Consider the following 17,898-nt stretch of genomic DNA (forward strand, 5'->3'; position numbering starts at 1 on the left):
TACAGTCATGGACACAAATACCAACATGAATGTATGGCATATCCATTCTATCATTCTATGCTCATTGAAATTCACATTTTCTCTTCTTTTCGGAACTGCTGTATGATTTTGTTGTTGATACATTTCCCCGGCATTCATTTTTCTTATTCCTCGTCTTTTTTTGTTGTTGTTGTTGCTCAACAGCGAATTTTCCTCTTTTTTTTTCTTTCACTGTGTGTGGATATCCATTTGTTCAGGATATTTTCTTCTCACGCTTCGCTGATTTTCTTCTCGTTTTTCTGTGCTGTATTCTGTATTTTGTGTATTTCACATCACATCATAGACGAGCAAAACAGAATGAAAAACATGTCAAAATTGACAGAAAAGGAGGAGCAAATCAAATCAAATACAGCACAAAAAATGGAAAGGAAAAATTTTCTTGCTTCTTATTTTTCATTGTTTTGTTCAATTTTATTCTTTTGTGAATTTTTCATGACTTTTTCTTGTGTCAAATTTGACTAAATTTGAGGATTAAAAGAAATTTTAAAATTTTAACGGTTTTCAAAAATTTGAATTTTTTTCATTCAAAAATGCTATAAAAAATTTAAAGCGCAGAAGAAAAAAAAAAACCATAATAAGAACAATGAAGAATAATCGAGGTTGTGAGCAGGAAAACATTGTCAATCTAATGTTTGATGCTTTCATGTCATGCGACACATTCAACTTTTTTTGTATTCCTTCACATTTTTCTTCTCTCCTCAGTTTCGTGCTGCTGCTGTTGTGTTTGATGTGTGAAGGAAACATTGACGAGTGAGAGCAAAATTATGAAACGCCTTTGAGGTGGAGCTACTCATTGTGAAAAATAATAAAAGCAAAAGCAACAATCAACATATTTGTGTGATGCTTATGCTTCATAACATTGATATTGTTTTTTCACAAATTCACGTCACTCAACCGACCATTTGACACATGATGGATTCTTGTTGACTGCTTATATAACATTCAGCTATGGCGTCATTCATAAATATCAAATTCCAATTTTTTGTTCCGTCCGAAAGTCATTCACCTTAAATTTAATTCTCATGATTCCATTAGAGAGCATTTTATGGACTCAAATCCATTAATAAGAAATACCTGAGCAGAGTCAATTTGAAATTTGAATAAAATAAATGTGCAGCAGTCACTTAATGAATATATTAAGTATGGGAATATTTGAATTTCAAGATCAAGTGGAAGCGGCACGGCATATGCCACACAACAAAAGATATTTTCTAGTAAATAATGTGCAATTGAGTTTGTATTTGCGTGTCTGTATATAGTAAGCATATATATATAGTAAGAATCATATGTTCGACACAAAACTGTATGCGGCATCATCAAAATATAGTTCAAAGCGGCAAAATTTGTTAATGGAATGAGTTAAGTTCACAGTTCAGCATTCAATTCCTTTGCCTGTCCGCTTTTAATTTTCTGCAATTCGCGTATATTTTATTGTGCGATAAAATCTTCAAGTCCATAAAGTGTAAGGCATAAGAAGGAAATTGTAAAAAAAGAGGCAAGAAGAAGCAAAGAAAACAGAAAAAGGACATTAGCAGAGGGTGAAAGAAATTCGTCTATAAGTGAAGAACAGAACAGTGGAATGAAGGAACATAATTCAAAGTTTTAAGACAGGACGACTGTAATAAATCTGTCAAAAAACTGCTTTTCTTTTTGGGTTTTATATACTTTCACAAGATACACATATACAGGCACATGTCGAGAGTATTTTACGGTCTAAATACGACGATGTGTTGAGAAAGGGCCTGCTGTTCTGTAGGAAAGAATGAAGAAATTCTGAATGCATCACATAGCCTGCATACTGAGACTAAGTTACACAATATAACATAATACTTAATAGTTCCATTTCTAGCCTGGAGAAATTCTGACATTTTAAAGATTTATGATGCTTTTATCAAGTAACAGTTCCTTCTTTTCATGTCGCATAGACTTCTTTTTGAGTGATTCCACAACATGCTACATGATTTTCAACTTTTTTGAACATAAACCACGCAGGAAATTTTTATGATTTTTAAATTAAAGTCGGTGCCAGTTGAAGATATAAGAATGAACAGGCAAAAGAGAAAATTGAAGAATAATTTCTGGCAATTGTTTGGTGTACTTCTTGTTCTGTTCACATCCAACACACAACTCTGTGCCTTTTTAATAACTTTTAATTATTGATTTATTGCCGATTGTTCAATTAAAACGATTATCCAACATGCGCTATGTAATAATGATGATGGAAGCGATGAATTCTTTCTTTTCTGATTCCATGTTCCACGTCAGTTATTAATCCTAAGCCTTCATACATTCATACATGATACATTTTGGCAATTAATTTAATTTATTTTTTATTCCTTCTTTTTTTCAATAAAATTCAAGCATCGAATTTCATTAAATGGCAGCCATTTACAGCAATAGAATGAAAAATAAAGAGAATTGGGCAATAAATCATTACATTGACTGTAGAACTAACAATTAAACCTCATCACCATAGAAAATCTTCATTTTTACCTTCTTAAACATTCCCAAAAAAAAAGAACTAAAAGATAAAGAACCAGCACAATAAAAACTCAAATTTGATTCGATTGGATTGGATGTAATGTCAATAAATTTTATTTCTATCTTGCCTTCTTCCTTCTCATCGTCTTCTACTCTTTTGTTCATTGTAAATCTTCTTTTTTTTGTGGACATTCATCATTCGAATTTTTGACTGTGAGAATCACAATTCAATGTGCTGGATGTATTTTGGTACTTATTTGACTTATGGACTTTTGATACTGAGTTGGATGATATTGGAATTGATGTTAGTTTGTAGATTTTTTGACCCGAACAGCTCAGTTTGTTCGCCATGGCACTGCTAAGTCGCCGTATTAACTGAAAAACGTGAAGTGGACCTGACGGCACCGTGATGGCTTGTTTCAAACCCTTTTTACGGCAAATGGTACAACTCGGATGAGTTACTGTTAAGCTTATTTAAGCTTGTAGAGCAAATTACGGCAAATTTCAGAACTTGGCTAAAATTAATCGTCACGGAGCCGTTAAGGCATTCTTCCAACATGTCGTAAACAGAGCAATGTAGTGATGACCCTTAGCAGCACAATATAGTTGATAGGGCACCGTCTTAAATATTTGGAGCCTAATAATCCCGGAAATAAATTGATTATTTTATGATTTGAGGTAGATTTTAGGACTAAAATTTGACATCTCTAGGCAGTGCTTTATCAACTATGATGTGCTGCTCGGGGAAAGTAAACTGACTATTAAGAACAATACAGGATCTACAGCATGGCAAATAATTTTAAAATTAAGAATATTTAGCAGCATTAATGCGGCATTCAAAAACATAAAACCCAGAATTCCTCAAAAAAATAAAATTATTCTCGTCATATCCGACACTGAATGATCTTTTTGAGCCCAGAAACCCATCAAGCATGATTTTCTTATTCCTCTATTTGCCTTTGCCTTTCATTTAAAATTCATGAGAAGGAAAAAAGACGAAAAAAATTACGAGTAGCAGTAAGCACAAGAAAAAGAAATGAATTCCATCCATCCATCTAGAAATAAACGTACCAGCAACTATAGCAAGTTAGTTAAGAGCGATAAGGCAAGCAAAAATATCGATTTTGTTATTTTTCATACAGCATAAGCAACAGCAGCAGCAGAGCTTCAACTTCAACCATTTCATTTTATATTCTCTTTCTCATTTTTTTTTTGTGTGCTGAGATGGATGAATGGCAGATGTATCCTTCAAGATTTAAATTACACATTCAAAGTTATTGTTGTGTGTGCCTTGAATTGCAAATAATACCCTCAATTTAATACAGCCCAACTCACAATAACAACAAATTTTATGCGACATTCCTTCATTTTCTTCTCAGTTTCATGCCATCGTACCCAAGATGATTTGTGGGTGTACAGGAACATTTCATGCCATGTGAAATTCAACTCCTGTTTGTGTCTCCTTGAGCTGTTTGCATTTACGATAACGATGAGATTATCAAAATGGAAAATAACTCACATTGATGAATTATATCACCAAATTCTGCTCATTCTATTCATCCATTCGGAGGGATTCTTATTCCTGCCTTTGCCTTTTATTCAAGCAGAACAAAAAAATGAAGAAAAGAAGTCGAGTGAAAACATTATTTTTAATTTCCATCGTAAATTTCTCTCGCCACCCTCGCTTTTGTACTTTTTATGAAAATATTCAGCTCTAGAGGGAGAAATGAAAAGAAATGAATGGATGGATGGATGGATGATGAAACAGTAGCTAACAACAGCACTAGCTGAAAGATTTCTCTCACCCCACACCCACCTTCCCACACCCCAATCTGTCTGTGTATTTTATGTTCACAGAGGAAAAAAAATAAGAATGAAGGAACAGAAAAAAAGAAGGAACAGAAAAAAATATTCTATGAAAAGGTGCGTAATAGCTGACATCGATAGCGCAGTGAAAAGAAAAATCGATTAAACATTATTCACGTCGGGGGTGCTAAATAGAAAAAATAAAGGCACATGGAATGAGAAGGAAAATAAGAACAAGAAAAGCTATTTAGGTGACGGCAATTGTATGGTGGCTTCATATAAAATCTACACAAAAAAAATGCTCGCACAATTCATATCAGAATATGTATCAAGTACGAATGTGTGGAACAGAATTAGGAGCATAAAAATGTCATTCAAATTTATTTTAATTGTGCTTCTTTTTGGGTAAGCATGTTCATATGTACAATTCGTATGCCTCTCAAGCTTCATACTTTAATTTCTTTTTTGATATACGCGTCGTGTTGAAATCGTAAAGAAAATTGAAAAGGGTTTGAAGGATTTTTTCATGAATTTTTATACTTTGCACGGTCTAAATTATGACAATGAGGAGGTTGCTCTTTGAACTCGTGTGCTATTTAGCAGGTATGAAGTGATTGGGGAGGAATGGATGATGTTCCTTTATCTGACTAGCTTGAATGATTCAAAATCTATCAAATAATAGCCATATTTACATAAATGAGCGTTATCATGAGTATACTCGATAAATATAGTTGAGAATGCTCAATTTTGTAAGCATACTCATGAGCATGTTCCTTGCCTGTTCGAGAAAATTGACTAAATCAGAGAAAATATCAAAAAATTGCTAGATTTATCAAATGTCAAGTCATTATCAACCCCAAATCATCTGACTAAGTCATTAGCATCTAAAATATGCAATTTATAAATTTCCAGCACATCCAAATTGTTCCTAATCTTAAAAATTCTCTAAAAATATTCCATCAACAGCACCAAATTTCCTCTCACAAAGCAACTCTTAATCTATGAGATGAATCACATAAAGCAAGCAACAAAAAAGAGAGAAAAAGGACGTGAGAGGGAAATGAAAAATTGAGGGGAAATATCGACAGAGCTACAAGAGCAGCATAGCATCGAATGAGAGAAAAATTGAAAAAATCAAGCCAGACAGAAAATTCAAATCACTTTTGCTGCTTCTGACATTGATTTCCTTTCATCTCATTTTTTTAATATTTCCATTAAATTTCATTCCATTTCGTAAATTTGTCAGGTCATGTCATTTACCTCTTCACATGCTAATTATCCATCAATTTTATGAAAATTTAAATCTCATTTTATGTTGTTTTATGCTCAAAAAAAAAACAATCGAGGAACGAAATAAACAAGTTGATTGATTGAAATGTAATGAGATTATGTATTTGTAGAGCTGTCAAGATCCACTGCTGCTGACATGTTGATTGACATATGAAAGGCTTTTTCGTATTTTCCACTTCAAACAATTCAATTTTGCCTTCAATTTTATTGCGATGTTGTTTCTTTGTATTTATTATGTTGAAGACTTGCTGATGTTGATGGATAGAATCAATTTGTTGAGTAAATTGACAGGAGCTTATTTAAATTGAATATTTATTTGTTGTTGAACTTTTGAAGGATATGTTGTTATGCTTTTGATGTGAATAATTGTGGATTTGGATGTATTTTGAGTGCTGCATAATATGAGGAATGTCCTGTGGGACTCGATTCATTTGGATGTATTTTGAGTGCTGCATTTAATGCTACATAATATGATGAATGAGCAATTAACCCACAAATTGAACTGTAATTTATACTGCGTAGTTACCGTCTACACACTGAAATGAACAAGATTCTTTCAAGATTTCATCAGTTCCACCTCACGATGCATCTTTCAAGACATGCTCCAGCCAAAATTCATCCAGAATTCTTAATTAAATTACACATTGAATGTTATCAAAGCCATGCAATTCCAATCGAACACGGTCCATTTCATATTTCAATTCCACATTCTCTTCATGTCTCAAATTTCATATCTCAAGAATCACAAGACACTTGCACAATTCATTGTTTCTTTTCAATTACATCCACAAAATATCAATTGATGAATCTTTGCCGTCTCCATCATCAGTTAAGTAATGAGAAGAAATGAAATTAATTTATTATTTTTTGTCAGTTCTCAATTTTTTCACATTTAACAAGGAAATTTGGCTTCATTATCGATTCTCCTTATGCTTCGTCATGGAATATTGCGGACAATACATGAAATTATTTTCATTTATCGTCATCAATTTCATTTCTTCTTTATTTTTACAGTAATTTAAGAGAAAAAGTACCAAAAACATTGAATTATTTGATGTTGTGCTGTGGATGGAGTTTGTGGGATGTAATTGGAAATATTCGTTGCTTTTGGGGATGAAATCTAATGAGTTCAATCAATATTGTGGATTTTTTTGGACTTCGAAGTGCTAATAAATTGAGAAAAAAAAATTGAAATGAAGCATAAAGTGACCTGATTGTGTTTTAATATTGAGCTTCATATTGACGGTCAGAGACTGTCTCAAAAAAGACCACTGCTCGAAGTCGATTCAGAATTTGTATGAAAAAGTCAACTCAAGTCGATTTGACTTCATATAGAATTCGAGTTGACTTCCAGCTCTGATAAAAACTGAATGAATACTTATTAGGATTAGTCAAACTGAATTGTAGAAAAAAATATTAATTTCATGAAATTAGAATGTAATAATGTAAGGAAAAGGTTCGATTCCTACGTATATAATAAGTTAATAATCTTAAACTTCTAATTGTCATTCAACTTTTTTTAATATGCATCAACTATTTCACTTTTGCTAATTTTTATTTTACATCCTCGCATGTCCAACAGCATCTATGTGGTTCAGCTTTACCCTACCCTTCCGATAAGGTACTTTGAATATGCTTCTACGCCATCTTTTAATGCCCTTATCCCGACACATTGTTCGATCGTAAGAGGTGTACTAGCTCAACATTTGGTCAGCTTCGGAATCAGACTTCGGCTTCCCCAATTTCCAAACATCAACAAAAATAGACACAAAGCTCTTGCAATACTCAAAATGCATCCAGTTGAGAGATTTTATGGCAAGTTCACAGCACAAAGTAAAATGTCTAAAATTAAGGATTTTAATAACTTTTGACATGAATACAGCAAGTACATGAATTGCCATAAATTTAACTTCCAAAAAGGGCTGAATGAGATGACAACAAAACAAGAAAAGAGGAAATAATTTTCAGATGCAATACAAATGCAATGAAAATAAATCAAAAGCACAAAAATATTTAGAAAAGACAAAGGCAAGCAGACAGGCAGGAGAAATAAGTCAGTCAGATGATAGGCAATGGATTGTGAAAATTCTTCCTGTATTAAGCATGCCTATTTTACCTTTCATTATCATCATCATAACATGATATTATATCAAAATCATAAACAATCTCTATCATATCTTCATACCATATTGCATTCATTGCCGGCACTTCCTTATACATACTATGAGTAACTACACATCTATGAACTATTTATTCATGAATAAATGATGCAAAAATCACATAAATTTTTGGCTGGCATACAATGATGATGATGATGTGGCTGCGGTTGAGGAGAATTTTCCCGTAGAATGAGAATGTTAACAGCATGAATGTTATGTAGCAGGATGATGATGATGATGGAATGAGGTAAGTCACAGATAAAACCAAATAAATACCAAAAATCTGTCACCATTTTTACTGCTAAAATCACAATTTTTGGTGCTATATTTCAGCATATGATGAATTTACAGCATGAAATGTAAAATGTCACATAAATTTCATGTTCCTGATTATCATCAACTCGTGATGCATTTCGGTAGTGAATTTTGCAATTTGATATGACTGATTTTGCTGTACAAGACATTGGATATACCCAAACTTTACCTTCATTAATATAAAATTTAATTTTACGATGTGTTTATGATTCATTTGTTCCTCATAATCATCCTCAGTTCCGCTGCTTCTGTTGGTGCCTGTAAAGACCTGCAAAAAAATGATGAAAAGTCAGGAGTGGAAGTGGAAAAAGTTATCAACTTAATTGAAGCATGAATGAGAATTATTTTTGATGTAAGAGCAGCACAACATAAGGCAGCAGCATAGAAATGTTGAAGCACAGCACAGCACACAAAGACGATATTTTCGCCCTTTTCCATAATTCACATTCACCATCGGATATAACAATAACAGTAACAATAAATAAGAATGTGGAAAAATTTATTCAGTTTTCGTTTTATTTTCATCATTTTTTCTTTCTTCATCTCATCTACAATGCTATGTGCTATGTGCTATGCTCCTCCATCTCTTCTTATTCCATTATTTATGATAAAAATTTTTGAAAATGTTTAAGAAACAGAAAGAGAAGGAAAAGAAATGGAAAATAGCTCATTATATTTTATGTTATCAATAAAATTTTATTAGATCTACAAAGCAGCAGCAGCAGCAGTAGCAACAACAATAGAACAACTTTCAAGTATATTCATGACGAAGACGTCGACATTGATGATGGAAAGAAGCTTCAAATGTGAGTGAAAATTTATTTATTTCTGCACAATTGGCAAATGAAAATTCTCAACGGTAAAATTATGTTGAGCAATCAGGCACAAGCATGGGAACGTGATGAATTTGTTAAAGGACTTACTTAACTATGCAGCACTGCATCTAACATTAGTTTTAATGTACAAAATTCATTTTTATGTGAAAATGTTAAGAAGGCATCAAAGGAATCACACTAAGACATAAGAAGCAGCAGTGATGCGCACATAAAAATGAAAATTTATTCACAGAATTTTCCAATATTTTCCTCAACGTCCTCAAATTCTCAATTTAAATGACACAAAAATAAATGTTTTGGAATTTCATGTCCTTCATGCAAGTGACAGCAAAATTGCTTTCTTGAATACACATCGTGTAAGCAGTAAGTAAGTAAGTAGCAGTAAGAGTAAGAGGAAGAATGTCATGAAATGAGTGATGTCAGTGAAAGGATATATCGCCATGTGAATCCATTTAAATGTCACATTATGTCACTCGAGTTCTTCAATTTCAATTCCTCTATACATCTCTTCCAAATGTCAAATGTAATGATAAATATTGCACAATTCCGTTCCATGGATTTGAAATTTAGTATGTGGGCAGTCAAATTCAATTGAATTTCTAATGTCGACACAAGGAATGAATCAATGGAATTGGATTATGTAGTCTCAATTTATGTGAGACTTTTTTTTTTTTGTTCAATTGCACAATCTTTTATGGATATTGTGGACGTACAAAAAATATGCAACAGTTATCCACAAAAAATAAACATTTAACATCACTCTCGTGTATATCCACACATTCATCCACCAAATGCTTACACGATAAAAAATTTGTTCCTCTTCACATCTCAACATGACTTTTTTTTTGCATTCTTTTATTCATTGCTGCTGCTTCCAAATCGCGTGAAATTGAATGACACAAAATGTGCAAACATTTTTTTTAGACAACAATGAAGTTTGAACCCATCTGAACATTCATCATTCCTTGCCAGTTCCTATATTTTTTGTGAATTTATGATGTTTTTTGTGCAATATTTTATGGATGAATCATTAAGCACATCACTCACATTATTCATCCATTTCTGTTCAACCGTAAAAAAAAAGTTTTTGTTTTCACATAAAATGAAAGCTCAACTCATCCACAATGCATATTGACATTGTTTTTGTGCCATTCTGAGATATTTTCAGCAATGATACTGAATGTGACTTAATTGTTGTTGTTGTTGCTTTATTTGCAATGTCAACAATATCGTTGATGCCACTTTGCATGTTCATTTTATTTGCATTTTTTATTTCTTCATGTCAGGTTGTGAGATTGATGGCAATTGCCAGCTATGGCATGGATTATGCAATGGCAACATTGTTAGCATGTGATGAATATTTTTAAGCAATTTATTGTTATTGGATTATGCTGGATAAGTTCTTAATTTGAATTGATTGATTGTGGATGTAAAGGCACGCAGGTGGGTCACTTGATGTGTCCCAAAACAGGCAGGAAATGAAGCATAATTCAAATAATGTTCCAGCAAGGTTTAAGTGCGAGAAATAAAGCAAGTTGAATTATGTATGAAACATAAATTGATTACAAGCATTAACAAGAGCAGTTACAATGGTAAGTCATTCAAATAAAATTGTGACTTGATTGTGACAAATTTCCAAAAATCACGAAACCAATTTCTTCATTCCTATTTCCATTTGTCATGAGCTTATTTTTGATCCTTGCCAGAAGTGAGCTTTTATTTCAAAAGAATCATAAATATTCATTACAAGTCATAGCTATGACTGAACATTTCTAGTATTTATGATGAGGGTAGAACGATAATTTTCATTTGACATGAACTTGAAGGTACACAAGCATGCCATTTGCTGAATTGTGGCTTAAATGAATCATCAATTATTGAATAAATTTGTGTAATTTATTGTCGGAATTAAGAATAAAAAGAAATCGGAATTAAACCTTAGTGCCAACAATAAAACTTGATTCATCGATTAATGGACGACTGCCTTTTATATTATTTTGAATATCGACAATTCATGAATGTGAAGCGTAAATATTTTTACGACTCAATTTTAAGTCATTTAGTAAGCAACAAAATTTTGAATGATTGAGATGGCAATAAAGATTTTATTTCATTTGAATTGATGGATGTTCTTCTCACTTTTTTTGACTCGAAAATTCCCACTTTTATTTGTTTATTAACTGCTCTGCTGTATTGTGTGATGTTCATGAAGGAACACAGTCACTTAAGGTGGGGATTTATGAACTCATCAAAAAGTGAAAAGTATTTTATTGCTCATAAGATGCTTGCTTGCTTGATTCATGAATAATGGCAGGAAGAATATGAAAAATTTTACGATCAAATGATGAACTTCAAAATTTTGTAAAGCTGTAAGGCACAAACACAAAATTCAATAAATCAACAAAAATTATTTCTGGCCGCAAAATCGCTTTAAAAACTTTTCACCGTTGGATACCGAAAAGTCATTTAAATAAGAATCAACAAATTAAGCATGGAAATGATTGAAAATGAGTGGCAATAAAATTGGAATGGATTTTGACTCTTCTTCATCATCTTCATGAATGGCAAATTGACGCCATAAAATTCCTCATCATCAGCATCAAATCATTATCATGATCCAGGCATGTGGAATTGAAAATTTATATTCGATTTATTGATAAAGTTCATCATCATTTAAATGCAAATAATTGAAACGCTTAAGGCAGTATTAATTAATATGAATCTAAAAATGCTGTCGCCTGATTTTGTGGACATTTTTGGCAAATCTTAGCCACAAAGCAGGAATGAGAAGATGATCAATAAATTAAACTGATTTATGATCCACGAAACTCAATTTTTTTGTTTTAAAATAAGTTTTAATCCTCGATTTTCATATTTTTATTTGCAGACGATGATTAGCATTTTGTGACAAGAATTATGACACAAGTTTTACTATTTTAAATATCCTCATATCTGTTCAGATCAATTTGAATGATTCTTTAATGTATTATATATTTTCCATGATTTAATTCACTTGCTCCTGTTGCTCTCATTCATATTAGTCGCTAAAATTCAAATTAAGCACCAAGTTCCTCTACCAAAATGAGTTGAGTTGAAAATAAATCTTGAAATTTATGACTTCTTTTAATCCAAATGAATTTCAATCAAATGAGAATTTTTTATTTCGTGTGGCAATCAAACAAGTCCAACGACGAAATGGAAGGAGAAAGAAACTTTTGTGGATGTTGACTATAAGTCAACAGACAGATGAATAAAGTATGTGATTTATTTTCATGATCATAAAACTGTCACTTGATCCACAAAAATATATATTATTAAAAATATTTACTCATTCCTATATAGTCAGCCAGTCACTCGATCTCGTCCGCTTCATTTCGAGTTCATCATTTTAATATCAAAATTTAAAATTTTTTCACATTAAAATGAAATAAAAAAAAACAGAACTTAAACGCCCCTGTCGATATTTTAATTACATTTGAAAAGAATTTTTGATGAACATAAAAAAATGCTTGCCTTGATCAACAAAAGACGACGAAGAAGAACTGCTCACGGCAGTCACAGATCAATAAATTTATTTTATTTCTCTTCTCGTTTTTTTATCATTTCATTTTAATATTAATTTAATACACAAATCAAAGAAGAATCGACCAACAAAATTTATTTATTCCTTCTCCTTTTCCTGCCTGCTTGCCAGCCTGCTTGCTTGGTTGCTTGTCTCAATTCAGACCGAGAACCTTTTGGAAAGATGAAGAATCGACTGACTCAGGAGAAGGAATGAAAATTTTGAATAAAATTAAGATAAAATATCATAATTTATTGCTTATCAAGAAAAATTGGTTTTCGGTGTTTGTCGATCAGATCGGTAAGAGAATTGAGCAGCAAATAGCTTGTTTGTGTGACTGTGAATTGTGTGATTCAGTAAGCGCATTTGTATTGAAGGTTTAGAGGAGATTTTGTGATTTTTCTAGAATAATTTAGTCTTTTTGATAGGAATTTGTCAATTCTAGGACTTATTAATCAATTAGATCGCTGGGACAAAAATGCGCTTAAGTCTATCAATCAACTTTTGTAATTTTTTTGAAATTCATTTGACATTTTAGGTAAACTCGTCTAAAATGATTCAGAACAGAAAGATAATCTTGATATAATCCTCAAAAAATCAATTAAATGACCAACTAAGCCTGTGAATCGTTCTCAGATTGATTACACAATTTATAGCAAAACCAAGACTTAAACCCAGATTGAGAGCAAGGTTAAGAAGCATGTGACGTCAACAACATCCAAAAATATCCCAGCAGAATCAGCAAGACAGACCAAATGACGATAGCATCATTCAAGAGCAATTTTTGTCATCTGGAATCAAAAGAAATGAAAATAAAATCGGGACAGAATTAAATAAAGTAAAAAGATCAATGGACAAAAACGAGTAAGAGACATGAGTGAGAGAGAAAGAGACAGCAGTGTATCATTTCATTAGAAATAAAAGCGACTGTTGGCATGAAATAAATTTCGAGACACAACAAAAATATTTTTGATGTGATTTATGTGAAATTTTTTCAGTTGATTTTAAAAAGGTATGATGATCACATGTGGAGCTTGATTTAAGGCCCATAATGAATGAACAGACATGAAACATGTCAAAGAATTTCTGTATCTTATTGCCATTCAATTAAAAAATATTCTTTTGACTCACATGGAATTTTTTATGGCAAATTTTGAATTAATTTATTTTTGTCAATTAAGAAATTAAAATGGATTCATAAATTTTACTCATTATCGACTACACTTGTCATCATTAGTCTTCTTCATCCTTCCTTTTATCTCAACAAATGACAAATAAAGCCAAAGAAAAGAGTCAAAAAATTATAATTTTTGTATTTTTTTTGTTTTTGGTCTTGTCTTATGATTTAAATTAATAACTTATATCACGCTGTGGAAGATGATGAACGAATTATGCTCAGCAGCAGCATCAACAAAATAACACATAAAATTTTAGTGAAATTATCCTATATGAAATTCAATCTTCAACAATTTCTTTGATTATAAAACACAAATTTCCATGTTCAAGTCATTAAAGTTGGTATTTTGTAAGATGTTGTGGTGCTCAGTATGTCTGACTGTCTGTTCAGATGAAATTAATACGAGACTTAATTACCTGAATGGCACAAATTGATTAATCAATTGAAAATACAGCACCAGACCTGCGAGACACCATGCCAAAGTCACTCAGGCACGCTCACAGACCAAGTGTCCATTTTGGAATCAATTTACCGACTTGTGCTATTCTGGTTAGGTTCATTTACGCAACAAGTGCTTGACTCATTAAAATTCAACCTTTAAATAGCTTCAAGTATTCAAAATTCACAATCACATCCAAAATAATCCAAAATTTCGAAAGACTTTTGACCACAAATTGAAATTCAGTCAAAAGATCAAAAAGATGAGCAATCAAATTGACCAAAAATGAGGCAAAAGAAGAGACAAAAACTGTCAACAGAGAGTTTAATTTGCATCAAATTAAAATTAAAAGCTTTGAAAGATGAAAATGAATATTCTGCTAAATTTGGAATTGATGGAATTAATGAGAATGTTCAAAATGAGCCAAGAAGAACCTGAAAATGACAAATAAAAAAGGAATAAATTTAAAATATTGAATGCAATAACACTAACTCATGTCACTAATGTCGGATTTCAACTTTTGTGTCTCTTGTCTTATTTATTTTATCTATTCTCATAAGATGCTGCTCTGCAATGTCACATAAAAGACATCTCCTGTGACTAAAATTCATTTGAAAATTTTCATAAATCACTTCCAAAAATGAAAATTATTTGCATTCAATTGTACGTGTCTGAGTATCATAATCGTCTTCCTGCATTCATCATCATCAACATTTAATCTATTGTTTATGTCTGGAAATGAGGATGTGATCAGTACAACAAGTAATAAATTTGTAAGGAATCAAATTAATGTTGATGATGATGAATTGCCATTAAATTCATTTATGTAATTATGTGACAGTATATCATGTCATGCAGTCACAGCCTACAGATTTGAATTTCCTGTTCCTATGACTCACATCATATCCAATAAACTGCAAAACTTTCTCTTATCTTAATTCGATAAAAAGAATGCAAAATCTTAATTGATTCTCATTAGCATTAATCTCAATATTTCTCATCTTAGTCCGCAACAAACAGCATTGACGGTGATGAGCCAATATGTATGCAGATCTGTAGCAGGTTTATGCACTTGATGCCGACCTGTAAAATGCATTAAGGTCTTTACTTCATGCGCAAAAAATGAAGGAAGGCAATAAAAAATTTTTATTTGTTTCAATTTATGCGGAAAAAAATGCTTTTTGGATATACCTTTATACGTTGCTGATACTCAAAAAGTTATCAACATCAAAATAACTAAAAATAAATGAGGGAGAGAAACGAGAAGAAATAAAGTCAAAAGTGGACATAAATTGTGGATTTAAAATTGACAGCTTTACAGTTTTTATCATGTCGCGGTGTCTTTACATGAAAATGAGATAAAAGTCAAACTTTTCAGAATCTCACAATATCACATTTTAATACTTTTTTTTCAATTCCATTCCAGTTCCTTCATTCCAGTTCAATACTCAACCTACATACATACCTAAATATTCATCATTAGATGCAAAATTTTGTCAGTATTTTGATTTAAACAGAACTAAATTGTAGCATGTAGTATGTAGCATGTGAAGGAAGTAAGACGAAGACATCAAGTGCCTGCCTGCATTATTTTATTGTATTAACGATTCAATTAGTAATGTGAAATGCAATTGCAGACAGTAGATGCGAAGAGAAACAGATGTCTTGACTTGTAACTTTGCATTGCTTATAAGCTACAACACTGACACAATTTTATGCTGCACATCACATTCATGAATGAACTTCTCTCTCTCTCTGCTTAACGCCTATGCTGAATGTCTGTAATGCATTTTAAAATAATTTTTATTCACGCTTTTAATGCGAAATTCTCGCGTGCTTCTTTGCCTTTACTTCTTTCAAGTCTTTTATAGACATTCTTATCTCCAATGTGCATGAGAATGAGCTGAGATTTCACGCAATAGACATACTTTCTGTGCCTTAATTCCTTCATCTACTTTATGATGAACTTCTGAAAGTATAAATTTGTTTGATGGACTCACTGCCTGCCTCACCTTTTTCAGCTGTCAAATAGAAAATATTCGTGACGAAGAGGAACAGCAAGTAAGGTAGGGAAGAAGCCGTAAGCATTTTTGGGGCAGTAAATAAAGCTCTAAATGAAGGATTTATGTTGAGTGATTTATGGATTGGATTTTGACACAAATGCCACACACACATTAAAGTAGAGGCCATGAAAATTGAGGCATTGCCACTAGAATATAATATTATAATGTTTTCAAGGTATTAAATCATCATTCATTTGATGGGGCCATTTATGTCTTCAATTTAATCATCATTCCCAAACCGCAAACATAAAATAATAGGCATGAATGCGAGAAAATGGAAATAAAGCAGTCAAAAATGTGTGAAGAACACAAAATCGATTTTTATTTCCCTTCCTAGGTGAATCAAGTCTATTATTAAAGCATTCCTTAATGCTTCTTGTGGATTATTTATTTGAAACTTTTAACATCTGTTGATATCATCACAAAAATTGGTTCACTTTAATATTCTGCATATGTAGCATGCAGCACTGCATCAAAAATTCAACTGCCATCAACTCATTGTCATCGTAAATCAGCAGCATAAAGAGAAAATGATGAGACTGAAAGAAGTTCAGAGAGAAACTTAAGTTTGAGCATGCTCGAGGATGTCTTCTTCTTCGGCATTTTTTGTGAGAATTTCTCAGATTTTGCAATTGTCTTTCTGTGTATTGAGTAAGGAACGATTGGAAAGGTCGATGGAGATTATTTCAATTTGACCTTATTGCGACTGAATTTAGACAGCGTAAATGTAGGGAATCTCCCACTGTACAGCATTCAAATGTCGTCTATCATACTAATGCATGTCTGTGTGCATATAAATCACATAAATTATGAAATAAATGCACAATAAATAAATGAAAAATCTGTCAAATTATTAAACGCATCAGTTTTGATTCCAAATCTACCAAAAAATTGAGAATTTTCCTCATTTATTCACAATTTGTGCATGCACACTCTAATAATGTTAAATATGCCATCAGAATTGAACTAAAAATTATTTTAATGAATTTCTATGTGTCATTTATGGAAATTCTGATGGACCGCAAATGTGCCAAACCATCAAAAAATGAATATTGAACTATAAATTGACTCATCTGATTGAGGATTTTGCATGTGCATGCATTGCAATTAGAATTATTGTTTCCATATGACCTTCTTTATGTCTCTCTGTGCTGTTCTGTGTTATTTTCGACATATGAACCACGCATCCAACCTCATTTCCTCTATTTTATTCATAAGGAGCAATAAATATATGTAAAATTATTGACATAATAAGCCATGCTTATTTCATGCACACGTGAATATTAAAATTTATCACCATGAATAATTCATTGATTGATTTATGATTGACATCAATGCCTTAACACCGTGCATGGAACATTCTTAAATTCTAAGTATATTTTTATGAGGTGTGCCTTGATTTATTCACGAGTTTTAATCCCTCAGAACTACTTTTTATGTGATTATCAGCACCTGAACTGCACAACAATCCATAAAAACTATTATTATTTAGAAAATAGAATAGCTAAATTTATTGTGTGGATATAAATATGCGTAACTGAAATAATAATGATAAACATTGTAACATGGTGCGATAGCGAGACGGACAGGACACAGGGAAGCAGTAAAGGAAGTTTCAAATGTTCATTAACAGCATCAGTTTCGTTTTTGAGGAAATTTATGATCAAATGCTTAGTTATGAGTTTTTGTGGTTCGAACATAATCCACTGAATTCACTGCCTGTACAACACT

General features: G+C 32.0%; 1 long non-coding RNA gene across 1 annotated transcript; it reads right to left on the minus strand.

Annotated features, from left to right (window-relative positions):
- Positions 1 to 14,610: 14,610 nt before the first annotated feature.
- Positions 14,611 to 16,525, minus strand: LOC139095160 (uncharacterized). Its single transcript, XR_011544834.1, has 2 exons — positions 15,296 to 16,525; positions 14,611 to 15,211 (listed from the first exon to the last, which is right to left on the minus strand). It is a non-coding gene; the product is annotated as an uncharacterized lncRNA (long non-coding RNA).
- Positions 16,526 to 17,898: the final 1,373 nt, after the last annotated feature.

The sequence above is a fragment of the Chironomus tepperi genome, unplaced genomic scaffold (genome assembly GCF_022539635.2).
Source record: "Chironomus tepperi strain 1889 unplaced genomic scaffold, CSIRO-AGI_Ctep_v1 contig_362, whole genome shotgun sequence".
NCBI classification, from domain to species: domain Eukaryota; kingdom Metazoa; phylum Arthropoda; class Insecta; order Diptera; family Chironomidae; genus Chironomus; species Chironomus tepperi.